Here is a 15689-nt window from a genome sequence, read left to right as displayed (position 1 = left end):
GGCAATCCCTGTTCTTAAAAGAACTCATAGTCTAATGGAGGAAACAATATGCAAACAATCATGTACAAACTTTATACAGAATAATTTATTAGGTTTTATTTTTATTTTCAATTATGAATTCTTTCCTTCCTTCTACATCCTCTTCCACACTTTAAGATGCTAAGAAATACAATATTCTTTATACATAGGAAATCATGAAAAACATTATCATTTGCCACTTAGAAAAACATATGAGGATTAGTTTAGAGTAGCGATTTTAGAAAAAAATTTTAAAATAAAAAATAAAAAAAATTTCCATTTGTATTCTGATAAAATTTTTCATCATGAGTCCTTTGGAATTCTGGATAATTATATTGATCAGTTACTAAGTTTATAATAGCTGTTTGTTTTTACAACATTCTTTTTACATTAGTCTCCTAGTTTTCACTTTCCATCAATTCATATATCTTCCCTGTTTTTCTGAAGCCATTTCCTTTATCATTTCTTATAGCACAATAACATTCCATCAGCCTGCCTATACCATATATTATTTAGCCATTCCCCACTTGATGAGCATCCCCTCAATTTCCAAATCTTTTCTACATAAAAATTACTGCTGTAAATATTTTTGTATATGTGAATTCTTTTCTTTTTCCTCGATTTCCTTAGAGTATAAACCAAATAGACTTGTTGCTGGATGAGATGGTATACAATTTTATATTCCTTTGGGTATAATTCCAAATTATTCCCCAGAATGGTTGGGCTACTTCAAAACTTCACCAATAGCTTATTAGTATACCTAATTTCACTTATCTCTACTAGCATTTGTCATTTTTTTCTGTCATCTTAACCAATCTGACAAGTTAGAGGCCATACTTCAGAGTTGTTTTAATCTAACTTTCTGTAATTATTAGTGATTTAGAGCATTTTTAAATATGCCTATTTATTAGGATATTAGGAAAGGCTTCTTGAAAAGTTGAAATTTTAACTGAGATTTGAAGGAAGCCAGGGAAATACAGAGGCAAAGAATATGGGGGAGAGTATTCAAGGTATAGTGGACAGCCAAAGAGAATTCAAGGCACCAAAATATGGAATGTCTTATTTGTGGAATAACAAGAAGGCCAACTTCACTGGGTCAAAGAGTATATGATGAGGGAAAGATGGAAGTAGTCTGGAGAGGTGCGAGGGGGCAGGTATGTAGGGCTTTGAACTTCAAATAGAAGATTTTGTATTTGAAATGCTTACTCCTTCCCCTTTGTGGGATAAATGGGGGGGGGCATACCCAGCAAGTGGGGGGAAGGGGTATGGCAAATGGTCTCTGGTGGGGGGCATACACAGCACTTGATCTGGGGGTGGTGGGGGTGATGGCAGGGCCTAGCACTCCATCTCTAAAAGGTTTGAAGTATCCAATAGGTAGTTGGAGATGTGTGTGAAGAGATCAGCAGAAAGGTTAGGACTCGGTTAGTAGATTTGAGAATCATCAGCAAAGAGATGATAACTGGTAATTATATTCATCTGTCATTAATTGTTCAGCCATTCCCTAATTAATAGGCAACATTTAAGTTCTAGTTCTCTACTACCACAAAAAACTCTGCTAAAAATGTTTTTTACATATGTGTCTTTTTCATTTCTTTGATCATATTGAAATATAGGCCCTAGTGTATGGCTTAGTAACTTTGGTGGCAGAATTCCAAATTGTTTTCCATAATGGCTAGGCTAATTCATAGTTTCACCAACAGTGCATCTTTTGCTGCTTCCTGTCCTACATTTGTCAATGATGAACATTTTTAGACATAAGAAGATATTTGCTATTTACATATAATTTTGGCACCTTATCCCAAATTAACAAGTTTGGGAGAACATCTTGGTTGGCAAACTGAGAATGAATCTGATAAGGGACAAGTGGATCTTTGAAAATGAATAGGGTTTTAAGGGAAAAAAATCCAGAAAATTTTGAGTAGCAAGTGAGAAGAGAAACAAAGAAGGACTAGGTTGCCCTGTTTATAGTCAAGTGAAAAGATTGAACTTTTTTATTTGTTTTCTTCCTGTTTATAAGTCTGACAAAGGATGATTTTTGGATTAGGAAGGATAAAATAAAAATTATTAATAGGTCATTTAAACCCACGAATAATGAAGACATAATAAGAGAACATCTAGTTACTCTCATTTCATTAGTTCTAAACCAACCATATTCTAAGAAACTGAGAAAATTAACTGACATGATTGCTTAGTGAGCTGCTTTCAGGGATCTTTGAAAATCAATAAGAATGAGAAAGGTAGAAATGAAAGTAGGACAGCTGGGTAGCCCAGTGGATTGAGAGCCAGGCTTAGAGACAGGAGGTCCTAGGTTCAAATCTGGACTCGGACACTTCCCAGCTGTGTGATCCTGGGCAAGTCACTTAACCCTCATTGCCTAGCCCTTAGCACTCTTCTGCCTTGGATACTCAGTATTGATTCCAAGACAGAAGGTAAGGGTTTTAAACAAACAAACAAAAAAAAGCAAAACCAACAAACAAAAAGAAATGAAAGCAGACATAAGGTAAATAAATGTTAATCCAACTGGCAAAAAAGAAAAAAATGGAATTTGTAAATTATAGGGGAATGAGTACAACTTTGATTCCTCACAAATTTCTAGGCTGCTTTGTTAAAACAATAAGCAGTGAGTACCTAGAAAAGGAAGTGATGTTCACAAATAGCCATTATGACCTCATAGAAATTAGTATTTCATCAGATTCTCCTTGAATCACTGAAAGGTAATGTACCATATCTATTAGAGCCCTTACTTTCTATCTTAGGATAGATGGTAAGAATGGATTTCAAGACAGAAGTGTTGTAAGGGCTAGACAAATTATATTTAAGTAACTTGCCCAGGGTCACACAGCTAGGAAGTATTTGGGGCCAGATTTAAAGCCAGGACTTCTGTCTCTGGACCGGTTCTTAATCTACTGAACCACCTCATCGTCCCCAGTATTGTACCTATTGATTGAGTCCTAGACGTAGAAACAGGAATACTTGATTTCAAAAGGTACTTTGTAAACTTAGCAGCTGATTGAAATAATATTCTAAGAATACTGTCAGCACAGTATCTCATTTACTTAGATATTTAGATACATGTGTGGTCTTACCTATTTGAATATTTCCTTCAACAATGCAGGTTTCAACTTTCTAAAAATATGTATTTTTAAATAAATCCTTACCTTCCATCTTAGAATCAAAACTGTGTATTGTTCCAAGGCAGAAGAGCAGTAAAGGCTAGGCAATGAGGGTCAAGTGACTTGCCTAGGGTCACACAGCTGGGAATTGTCTGAGGTCAAATTTGAATTCAGGACCCTCATCTCTAAGGCCTGGCTCTCAAACTACTGAGCCACCTCACTGCCTCAAAATTTTATTTTTTAAATCAATAAAAATCTAACTTCTCTACTTCCTTTTTCTCTGTTCTACACTGAGAATGACAGACAAAAAGCTTATTACAAACATGTGTAGTTAAGTAAAACATCTGAATTCATCATTGTGTGTGTGTATGTGTGTGTTTCCTTACTGCATACTTTACTTTTCTATTAGGAGGTGGGTAGTATGTTTCATCAATTGTCCTCTCAAACCATGGTTAATCATTACATTTAGAGTTTCTAAGTCTTTCAAACTTGTTTATTTTTACAATATTGCCATCATATACATTATTTTCCTGGTTCTTTTCCTTTCAGTCTGCACCAATTCACACAAACTTTCTCAAGTTTCTTTGAAAACATTCCCTTCATCATTTCTTACAACATATTGAATTCTATCACATTTATTTATGACATAAACTGCTTAGACATTCTCTGATTGATGGGAGCTCCCTCAGATTTCCATTCCTTGCTACTGCAAAAAGCTCTAAATATTTTTGTACAACTTTAAAGTTAATTTTTATTAGGACTAATTCCTTCCTTAATATGTTTTCCCTCCAATTCCCCTTTCTCCTTTCTTTTTCCCTCATATTTCCTGTTCGAGCAAAATACATTTCTGTATCCTATTTGTCCATTCTTTGAACAGTTCAGATAAGAGTGAGTTTCAAGGGTTAGTAGCTCCCTGTACCCCTCCTCCATTTTTTATGTATAGACTTCTACTAGCATATCCCAATTACATGAGATGATTTTCCCTAACTTTCCTTTCCCCTCCTGTGTTAATGTGTTCCACTCCCCCTCTCATTCCATTTTTCCTTTAAGATTATTAAGATATAACAGAACCTATCCTAGGTTTCTCTCTAGTTAAAATCCCTATTTGACTTGTTATGATAATAGGGTTTAGAGGAGACATATATCTCATCTCCCTGCAGTAAGATGTAAGCATTTTGTCCTTATTTAGTTCCTTATTATTTGTGTTTACTCTTAGATGCTTCCTTTAATGCCTGTATTTAAACCTCAAAGTTTCTATAAAATTCTTTTTTTAATTAGGAAAGCTTGGAATTCTTTTATTTCATTAAAAATTCATTTCCCTTCCTTTATAATTATATTCAGTTTGACTAAGAGAGATTTAGAATCAAATATACCAGTTATGGGCACCTAGGTGATAGAGCAATGGGCCTGGAGTCAGGGAGATTCATCTTAATTCAAATTTGGCCTTAAACACTTACTAGCTGTGTGACTCTGGACAACTCATTTAATTATGCTTCATTTTCCTCATCTGTCAAATGAGCTAGAGAAGAAAAAGGCAAATCACTTCAGTATCTTTCTAAGAAAACCTCAAATGTGGTCACGAAGAGTCAAATACAACCAAAAAAAAACCCAACTGATTAACATCAATAAGTTATAGGCAATTGCAAAAATACAGGTGAGTGATTATAAGGACCTTCAATTGATATATTAATGAGATTGAGGATAGAAATTATGGGGTTGGGATTCATCGGATTTAGCAACTGAATGGATTTGGGAGGCAAAAGAGAGAAAAGGGAAAAGTTAAATATATACAAAATATATCTGCCTCTTCTTCAACCGTGAGAGACCAAAAGGGATATATAGAATCACATTTCTCTGTTCCCTCAAATATTGCTGGTCCAGGAACATAATTATTGCTTGTCTTTGTGAGGAGGGGTAGCCCAAACTTACAAATTATACTTGGCAATTTTGGCTCTTCCATTGGTACTCACTAGTATTAGAGTTGTTTAGAGCACTGAGAAGTTAAATGACTTGCTGCTCAGTGTCTTGTAATCTGTATATATCAGCAGTGGGATTTGAAACCTGATCCTCCTGGTTCTGAGCACACTTCTCTATTCACTATGCTTCATTAATGGAATTTATTATACAGTAACTGAAAAAAAAAATTCTGTTACTGATACTGAAAGTCATTCCTGAGTCTTCTATGAAGTCAGAACTTTTTAGAACAGAGACCAACGTTACTAGAGAGCTAGAAGAAACAAGAAAAAGAAAAGGATACAACCTGACCTACTTAAATGTTAATGACACTGAAAAATAAGAAACATGGAAGAAAGGACATCAATGCTGATTATAAAAATGTTGTGCAGAAATTGAATTGAGATAGTTACTCTAGTGAAAAAAAAGTCTAAAAACTTCATTAGTCAACAAATATTTATTTGACAAATGTAGAGATATGGAAACCAAGTATAACAATATAGAGACAGATATTAACTTGTTTGTAAAATTTTATGTAGATAATGTACACTATTGCCTCATAAAAAAGCAAGAGACAAGTAGAAGGGGAATAAGCTTTATGAAATCTTGATGAAAGAGCAAACTACTCATGCTAAGGACTTTTAAGGATGAAACTGGGAGAATAATATACAGATGAAGAATGGAAAAAGGTATGTATTGATAAAAATGAAAAAGATACTTTTCAAAGTCAGCAGAGTAGTTACCATGTTGTTGTTGTTTAATCATTTGGTTTGGCTGACTTTTCATGGCCCATGGACCATAGCACACCAAATTGTCTATGAGGTTTTCTTTGCAAAGATACTAAAGTGGTTTGCCATTTCCTTCTGCTGATTGAGGCAAAGTGAAGTTAAGTGACCTACCCAGGATCACACAGCTAGCAAGTTTCTGAGTCTGGATTTGAACTTAGGTCTTCCTGACTCCAAACACAGTGCTGTATCCATTGAGCCATCTATTTCTGGTTCTAATGGTTCTAGTATCATAGACCAGAATATAATTTTTTTTCAGGAAGTAGAAATAATAGCAAAAATAAGAAAGATGGTGAAAGCACCTCAACTAGACTTAGTATATAGAGATGAGCCAGTGCTAAAGATAACACAGTTTATGAAATTTTGAGAACAATGAGGGATTGACTATGAAAGCATCTACATACAAGTATTATAGCAGAGAAAAACATTACATATGGAATTTCAAATTTTCAACAACTAAGTTGAATATTGGATAGAATACTGGGCCAGGTAGCAGGAATACCTGAATGCAAATCCAACCCCAGATACTTATTAGCTGTGTGACATGGGAAAGTCACTTAATATCTGTATAGTTTCCCTCAAAAATGAGAATATTAAAAATACCTTCATAGAGTTATTGTGAGAATAAAATTAGCTAATATTTGTAAAGCACATAACAGTTTCTGGCATAGAGAAAATGATTAATAAATGCTTGCTCCTTTATTTCTCTTCCTTTTTATGTATAGTTTCCTCTTTAAAAAGTATATAATAAATTCCACATTACTTTCAAAGCTGGCCTGTATGCTTGCACTTTCTTCTGCACTGCCTTTTACCTCCTTGTGGTATTATATGGGAAAATTAATGTCAAGAATGTTACAAAATAAATATGGAACTGAAAAGAGGGTCTGGTCATATAATGACTGTGGCATAACCAATACACAATTTTTGTGTTTTACTGGTATCCCCAGAGTATCAAAATAATGCAAAGGAGGTCTTTAGTATATTTATTAGGACCCTTTATGGAATGCAGTTCTTATGCTTATGGAATGACATGGATGAAAGTCCCATTGCATGGGCAACCATGGATAGGTCATGGCCTATATCATTGGAGTGAATACTCACACTACTGTGAGTACAGACCTATTAGAAATATTGAAGTGTGATTAAATTGATATTCTTCTCTGAAGCAACCCCCCCATTCCTTACTTTATAATCATCTTGAGTTAGATAGGGCTATTCCTCAAAGAAAGATAATCTATTTCTCTCCTATGCCACAGCCATTTCTAGTTTAGTGCCTTCCAGGTTTAGTACTCTTCAGGCAGAACATTCAAGAACCCAGATCACTTTTAACTTATGCAGTGGTTAACAGTAAATTATATACATCTTGTATTCAGAATTGAGTTACAGAGACTTCTTCATTCTGGGGAAAGAACAAACTGAAACAGTTAACATCAATAAGGCAATGGAGTCTGAAAAGGCTTAAAATGCACCTCCAGACTCTTTGAGGTTCCTTCCTCTCCCAAGTACCATCATTCATCTAAATTACTTTGTGAACACCTTTGGGGTCCCCCATACTGAGGGGGGTTTCCACACTGAGTACAGATGCTTGGGTGTGAGTTTTGATTTGCTTCATCTAATTATGTTGTGATTGGGGTTTTTTTCCCTAAGAAAGCACAAAAATTAGAGGTCAAATTTCAGATTCAGGAAATAATAGTTCAAGTCTTCTTAAAACACATTGTGTGAGGGACTTCCAGGTAAGCATGATGGCAGTCTAAACATGGCTCACTTCCTCTCCCCAGCACACACCAACAAGGACTACCCCAAAGACTTTAAGAATCATTTTCAGAGGAACAGAGGAGCTGTACAGTGGGGTGCAGCATTGAAGGTGCATGGGATTGGGGCTTTTCCAGTCTATAAGAGGGTGAAAGGGCTTCCACCCAAGAGTGAGCTAATCCTCCCTCCTCCACCCCTACCTACAGAGCCAGAGCCAGAGCCAGAGCCAGCATATGCCAAGACGAGCGAGCAAGGGGCACCCCTGGAGTGAGCAAGGGGCACCTCTGGGTCCTTGGGAGCTGACTAGGACTGCAGGGGATCCACCCCTGAGACAAGATAGGCGGGAAGCCCCAGCACACGAGGGAGCACAGACCTTAGGTGCCCGGAACCAGCATGCCCGCCAGAACCAGGGAGTGAATGAGGAGTGCCTCTGGAGCAAGCAAGGGGGCACTTCTAAGTCCTTGGGAGCTGACTGGGACAGCTGGAGAACTACCCCTGAAGGCAGCTAGACTGGAGACCCAAGCGGGCAGGAGAGCACAGACCTTGAGTGCCCCTGGGAAGGTAGCACCGAGAAGAACTGCAAAGGACTGCAGAGATTCCAGAGCTTGCCTCAGGCAAAATCCTTGTTCCTTAACTCCATACACAGAAAACCTGGCCAGCTGACCCAGATTTCTGACTAAAGAGGGAAGGGAAAACATCGAGGAAAATAGCTAATTATGCCTCAAAATCCTTCCAAAAACTGAAAAAGAAGGCTGTGGCCCTTGAGAATTTTACCCAGGCTACAGAGGAAATACTGGACGAAATTCAAACAAAGGCAAAACCTTCTAAAAAAATGGAAATTGTCCACAAACCCTGGAAGGATCTCAATTGGAGCTTATCAAAAGATGGAAGACTTCTTGAAACAGAAGTGGGAAATGGTTAAAAAAAATGAAGAAATCATAGCTGAATACCAAAAAATTAAAGCAGAAAACCAAAAGATTGTAACAGAAAACCAGACTTTAAGGACCAGAATTGAGCAACTGGAATCCAATGATCTTGCAAAACAGCAAGAATTAATAAAGCAAAGTAAAAAAACTGACAAAATAGAAGAAAACATAAAATATCTCACTGACAAGGTGACAGATCAGGAAAACAGAGGAAGGAGAGACAATTTGAGAATCATCAGCCTACCTGAAAAGCCAGAAATAATCAGAAACTTTGACACCATACTACAAGAGATCATCCAAGAAAATTGTCCTGAAGCTCTTGAACAAGGGAGCAAATAGACATGGAAAGAGTTCATAGAACACCCTCTACACTAAACCCCCAAAAAACAATTCCCAGAAATGTTATTTCCAAATTCCAGAGCTTTCAAGCTAAGAAGAAAATACTACAAGAAGCCAAAAAATAAACAATTCAGATGCAAAGGAGCACCAATCAGGATCACACAAGACCTGGCAGCTTCCACAAGGACCGTAAGGCCTGGAACAAGATATTCAGAAAGGCAAGAGAACTGAGTCTTCAACCAAGAATCACCTATCCATCAAAACTGACTATATACTTCCAGGGGAAAGTATGGGCATTCAACAAAGTAGAAGATTTCCAAGTATTTATAAGGAAAAGACCAGAACTAAGTGGAAAGTTTGATACCCAAACACTGTAAAGATTAAAATTTAGGGGAGACTGGGGAGACTGAGACAGGTGGAAATTAGTTTCTCTCTGCAAGGAGTATTATATTTTTTAGAGGTTTATTGAAGATTAAGGATTAAAGAAAATACAGGATAAGAAACACGTATCCAGGCCATAGAGTGGCCTAGACACAACCTCACCTACATTATGAAAAAAAGCCAGGCCTGCCCCAAAACAGAAGTCCAAGAGCGAGAGAGAGAGCTTTTGCAGTTAGGTTAAATACCTTCTCAATTTCGGCCCAGGTGAGATTACAAAGCATTCTGGGGAAGTGGAGCAAGGAATTGTGGGGATTGAAGTCCAGAGTTCAAGTCCAATTTTACAACACAAAGATCAAGAGAAACATGAAAAGGTAAATATGAAAGAGAGGGAAAAGGAGAAAAATGGTTTTTTTTTTTAATTCAAACTCTCTTCTTTAAGGGCTACAATTAGATCAAATTATATATATGTGTGTGTGTAGTAGTCTCTCGGTAACAGAAGATGATGATTGACTTTGTGCATTTTTGTGCACAAAGACACCTGTGCATGAAGATTTAAGTGGAAAAGTCGATGCACAGAGACAGTCCCACTCTCTCAGCATTGGAAGCCTGGGCCCATTGGCATGAAAAGTCATTACATCTGGAGACTTCCTCAGCTGCATTGGATGGCCGTGTTGTCTTTTGTGCTCCAACATGCCCTAAGCACTCCACAGTGCCTTGCTCCGTCGCCATCTCAGCCGTTGAACCTTCTTGTTGGTTTCTTCCACCTGTACCGCCAAAACAGTCTTCACTGTTCACAGCCTGGGGTGTGGCCGCTGCCGCATGCTAGCAGCTACTGGGAGCCACAAGTGAGAGATGGGTATCAGGTGAGGGTCAGAGGCTGGAGAGCTGCCCTAGGAGGGCATGACAGGCCCTCCATACCAAAGATATTACTCCTCCCTGAGCACCCCATACACCCAAATTATATATATATATATATATATATATATATATATATATATATTAATATATGGGGAAAATGTTATTTGTAACTCTCAAAAATGTTTTCATTATTATAGTAAATTGAAGAATCATTCATAGGAAAGGATTGCGGCATTAAAGGCTATAAAATGATATGCAAAAAAGGGTGGGGGGGAATAGATGATGGTACTAAGAGATACTTGAAGAAATAAGATAAATAGAATAATCTTTGTCACGCAAGATACACATGGGAAGGGGAGGGGATGAATACTTTTATAAGAGGGAGAGGAAGAGAGTGCTAATAGGTAATACTCAAATATTACTCTCAGTGAAATCAATTCTGAGAGGGAAAAGCATCTAGATCCATTGGGATCTTGAAGTCTATCTTATTCTACAGTGTAAGGAAGAAGGGAAAACTAAGGGGGTAGGGGGGAGAGAGTTTAAAAAAAAGGGAGGGAAGGAGAGGGGGGAGGGAACTTAACAGACCCTAAAAAAACAAAAAGGGAACAAAAAGGGAGGGGCCAGAAAGGGAAGCATATTAAGGGAGTGGAATAGGGGGATTGACTAAAAGTAAACCACTGGTTTAAAAGGAGATAACAAAAGAAGAAAGGTCAGAACTAGGAGAGAATATCAAAATGCTAGGGAATCATAAAACATAGACAAATAGGAGAGTGGATTAGAATCTAGAATCCTATCATATGATGTCTACAAGAAACACACATGAGGTGAGTAGATACTCACAAAGTCAGAATTAAAGAATGGAGCAAGACCTATTGGGCCTCAACTGACAGAAAGAAGGCAGGAGTTGCAATCATGATATCTGACAAAGCCAAAGTAAAAATAGACCTGATTAAAAGGTATAGGGAAGGTAAATACATCCTGATAAAAGGGAGTATACATAATGAGAAAATATCACTAATCAACATGTATGCACCAAATGGTACAGCACCGAAATTTCTAATGGAGAAACTAGTAGAATTGAAGGAGGTAATAGATAGTAAAACTGTACTAGTGGGAGACCTGAACCTACCACTATCAAATTTAGATAAATCAAATAAAACATAAATAAGAAAGAAGCAAAAGAGGTGAATGAAATCTTAGAAAAATTAGAGTTAGTAGATATGTGGAGAAAAATAAACAGGGACAAAAAGGAATACACCTTCTTTTCAGCAGTATATGGCACATTTACAAAGATTGACCATATACTAGGTCATAAAAATATGGCATACAACTTCAGAAAAGCAGAAATTATAAATGCAACCTTTTCAGATCATAAGGCAATAAAAATAATGATCATTAATGATACATGGAGAGCCAAATCAAAAATTAATTGGACATTAAATAACATGATTCTTCAAAATCAACTAGTCAGAGAACAAATCATAGAAACAATAATTTCATTGAAGAAAATGACAATGATGAGACATTCTTTCAAACTCTATGGGATGCAGCCAAAGCAGTACTCAGGGGGAAATTTATACCCTTGAGTTAATATATGAACAAATTAGGGAGGGCAGAGGTCAATGAATTGGACATGCAAATCAAAAAACTTGAAAGTGAACAAATTAACCATCCCCAGAAGAAAACCAAATTAGAGATCCTAAAATTTAAGGGAGAAATTAATAAAATCAAAAGTGATAAAACTATTGAACTCATAAATAAGACTAGAAGCTGGTATTTTGAAAAAACAAACAAAAGAGACAAAATATTGGTCAATCTAATAAAAAAGAGGAAAGAAGAAAATTAAATTAAAAGTATCAGGGATGGAAAGGGAGAACTCACTTCCAATGAAGAGGAAATTAAGGCAATCAAAAACTATTTTGCACAATTATATTGCAATAAATATGCCAATCTAGGTGATATGGATGAATATTTACAAAAATATAAATTGCCTAGATTAACAAAAGAAGAAATAGAATTCTTAAATAATCTCATATCAGAAAAAAAAATTGAACAGGCCATCAAAGAACTCCCCAAGAAAAAATCCCCAGGGCCTGACAGATTCACAAGTGAATACTATCAAACACTCAAAAAACAGTTGATCCCAATACTATACAAACTATTTGACATAATAAGCAAAGAGGAAGTTCTACCAAATTCATTTTACAACACAAATATGGTACTGATCCCAAAGCCAGGCAGGCCAAAAACAGAGAAAGAAAACTATAGACCAATCTCCTTAATGAACACAGATGCAAAAATCTTAAACAGTATACTAGCAAAAAGACTCCAGCAAGTCATCACAAGGGTTATTCACTATGATCAGGTGGGATTTATACCAGGAATGCAAAGATGGTTCAATATCAGGAAAACCATCCACATAATTGACCATATCTACATGCAAACCAACAAAAATCACATGATTATCTCAATAGACACAGAAAGAGCTTTTGACAAAATACTACATTCATTCCTATTGAAAACCCTAGAAAGTATAGTAATAGAAGGGTCTTTCCTAAAAATAATAAACAGTATATATCTAAAACCATCAGTCAACATCATCTGCAATGGGGATAAATTAGATGCATTCCCAGTAAGATCAGGAGTGAAATAAGGATGCCCCTTATCACCTTTATTATTCAACATTGAACTAGAAACACTAGCAGTAGCAATTAGAGAAGAAAAAGAAATTGTGGGTATTAAAATTGGCAATGAGGAGACCAAGCTATCACTCTTTGCAGATGACATGATGGTCTACTTAAAGAATCCTAGAGAATCAACCAAAAAGCTAGAAATAATCAACAACTTTAGCAAAGTAGCAGGATACAAAATAAACCCACATAAGTCATCAGCATTTCTATATATCTCCAACACATCTCAGAAGCAGGAATTAGAAAGAGAAATTTCACTGAAGATCACCTTACAATATAAAATACTTAGGAATCTATCTGCTGAGACAAACACAGAAACTATATGAAGATAACTACAAAACACTTTCCGCACAGCTAAAACTAGATTTGAGCAATTGGAAAAACATTACCTGCTCATGGGTAGGATGAGCTAATATAATAAAAATGACCATCCTACCCAAACTTATCTATCTATTTAGTGCCATACCCATGGAACTCCCAAAAAACTTTTTTACTGAATTAGAAAAAGCCATAACAAAGTTCATTTGGAAGAACAAAAGATCAAGGATATCCAGGGAAATAATGAAAAAAAATACAAAAGAAGGTGACCTTGCAGTCCCAGATCTCAAACTATATTATAAAACAGTGGTCATCAAAATAATTTGGTACTGGCTAAGAGATAGAAAGGAGGATCAATGGAATAGGCTTGGGATAAGTGACCTCAGCAAGACAGTCTATGACAAACCTAAAGACCCCCACTTTTGGGACAAAAATCCATTATTTTCTAAAAACTGCTGGGAAAATTGGAAGACAGTGTGGGAGAGATTAGGTTTGGATCAACACCTCACACCCTTCACCAAGATAAACTCAGAATGGGTGAACGACTTGAACATAAAGAAGGAAACAATAAGTAAATTATGTGAACACAGAATAGTATACATGTCAGACCTTTGGGAAAGGAAAGTTTTTAAAACCAAGCAAGACTTAGAAAGAGTCACAAAATGCAAAATAAATAATTTTGACTATATCAAATTAAAAAGTTTTTGTATAAACAAAACCAATGTAACTAAAATCAGAAGGGAAGCAATAAATTGGGAAACAATCTTCATAAAAACCTCTGACAAAGGTTTAATTACTCAAATTTACAAAGAGATAAATCAATTGTACAAAAAAAAATCAAGCCTTTCTCCAATTGATAAATGGGCAAGGGACATGAATAGGCAGTTTTCAGCCAAAGAAATCAAAACTATTAATAAGAACATGAAAAAGTGTTCTAAATCTCTGATAATCAGAGGGATGCAAATCAAAACATCTCTGAGGTATCACCTCACACCTAGCAGATTGGCTAACATTACAGCTATGGAAATTAATGAATGCTGAAGGGGATGTGGCAAAGTTGGGACATTAATGCATTTCTGGTGGAGTTGTGAATTAACCCAACCATTCTGGAGGGCATTCTGGAACTATGCCTAAAGGGCACTGCTGGGTTTCTACCCTAAAGAGATAATAAGGAAAAGGATGTGTACAAAAATATTCATACCTGCACTGTTTGTGGTGGCAAAAAATTGGAAAATGAGGTGATGCACTTCAATTGAGGAATGGTTGAACAAATTGTTGTATATGTTGGTGATGGAATACTATTGTGCTCGAAGGAATAATAAAGTGTAGGAATTCCATGGGGACTGAAATAACCCCCAGAAAGGAGCAGAACCAGGAGAACATTGTACACAGAGAGTGATACACTGTGGTACAATTGAACATAATGGCCTTCTCCATTAGTGTCAATGCAGTGATCCTGAATAATCTGCAGGGATCTGGGAGAAAAACACTATCCACAAGTAGAGGAAAAACTGTGGGAGTAAAAACACCAAGGAAATGCAACTGCTTGACTACAGGGGCTGAGGGGATATGATTGGGGATGTAGACTCTAAATGAACATCCTAGTGCAAATACCAACAACATGGAAATGGGTTCAGACCAAGGACACATGTGATACCCCATGGAATTGCACGTTGGCTATGGGAGGGGTGGTGGGAGGGGAGGGGAAGGAAAAGAAAATTATTTCTGTATCCAATGAATAATGTTTGAAATTGACCAAATAAAATAATGTTTAAAAGTGAAAAAAAAAACCATATTGTGTGAAAAAGGGGAATACTAAGAAATAAATCTTGAAATTTAAGTTGGAGGTATTTAAATACCAGTATGGAGAGTTTATATTTTATCCTAGAATAGAAAACCACTGAAATCTTTTATGATAAGTATTGGTAAGTTCCTCCAGAAAAACTTTTGACAGCTTTGCAGAAAATGAATCAAAGAAAGGAGATTCTGGAAGCCAAAAGAGCAATTGGGAGGAGGCTATTTACTTAAGTACCTTAACTAGTAGTAGTCTCTCGGTAACTGAGGATGACTATTATCTTTGTGTGCTTTCATATGTGATGTAGATGAGTGTGCACAAAAACACTTGTGCATGAAGGAGATTTAAGTGGAAAAGTCGATGCACAGACAGTCCCACTCTCTCGGCATTGGAAGCCTCTGTCCATTGGCACAAAAAATTGTTACACTTGGAGACTTCTTCAGCTGCATTGGATGGCCGTGTTGTCTTTTGTGCTCCAACACACCCTAACCACTCTAAAGAGCTTTGCTGTGTCGCCCGTTGAACCTTTTTATTGGTTTCTTCCGTCTGTTTGGCCAAAGCAGTCTTCACATGCTGGGTGAGCAAAGCCTTAGTTCACCAGGGGTTGACGACCCGCTGGCTACCCTCACAAGGTTTAGCCGGCCTGTCGAAGCCGTTGCCCGGGGTGTGGCCACTGCCGCACGCTAGCAGCTACTAGGAACCACAAGTGAGAGCTGGGTGTCAGGTGAGGGTCAGAGGTTGGAGAGCTGCCCTAGGAGGGC

The 15689-nt window shown here is 36.8% G+C and overlaps 1 long non-coding RNA gene across 1 annotated transcript in view; it reads left to right on the top strand.

The window, feature by feature from the left end:
• Window positions 1-2681: 2681 nt before the first annotated feature.
• LOC130457282 (uncharacterized) overlaps window positions 2682-15689 on the top strand; it is a 33942-nt gene continuing 20934 nt past the window's right edge. The window contains exons 1-2 of the long non-coding RNA XR_008916472.1: window positions 2682-2732; window positions 5624-5773. This is a non-coding gene — a long non-coding RNA (uncharacterized LOC130457282). The remainder of the gene's footprint in view (window positions 2733-5623; window positions 5774-15689) is intronic.

Source organism: Monodelphis domestica, chromosome 2 (genome assembly GCF_027887165.1).
Source record: "Monodelphis domestica isolate mMonDom1 chromosome 2, mMonDom1.pri, whole genome shotgun sequence".
NCBI classification, from domain to species: domain Eukaryota; kingdom Metazoa; phylum Chordata; class Mammalia; order Didelphimorphia; family Didelphidae; genus Monodelphis; species Monodelphis domestica.
This window is presented reverse-complemented; position numbering and strand designations above follow the sequence as displayed.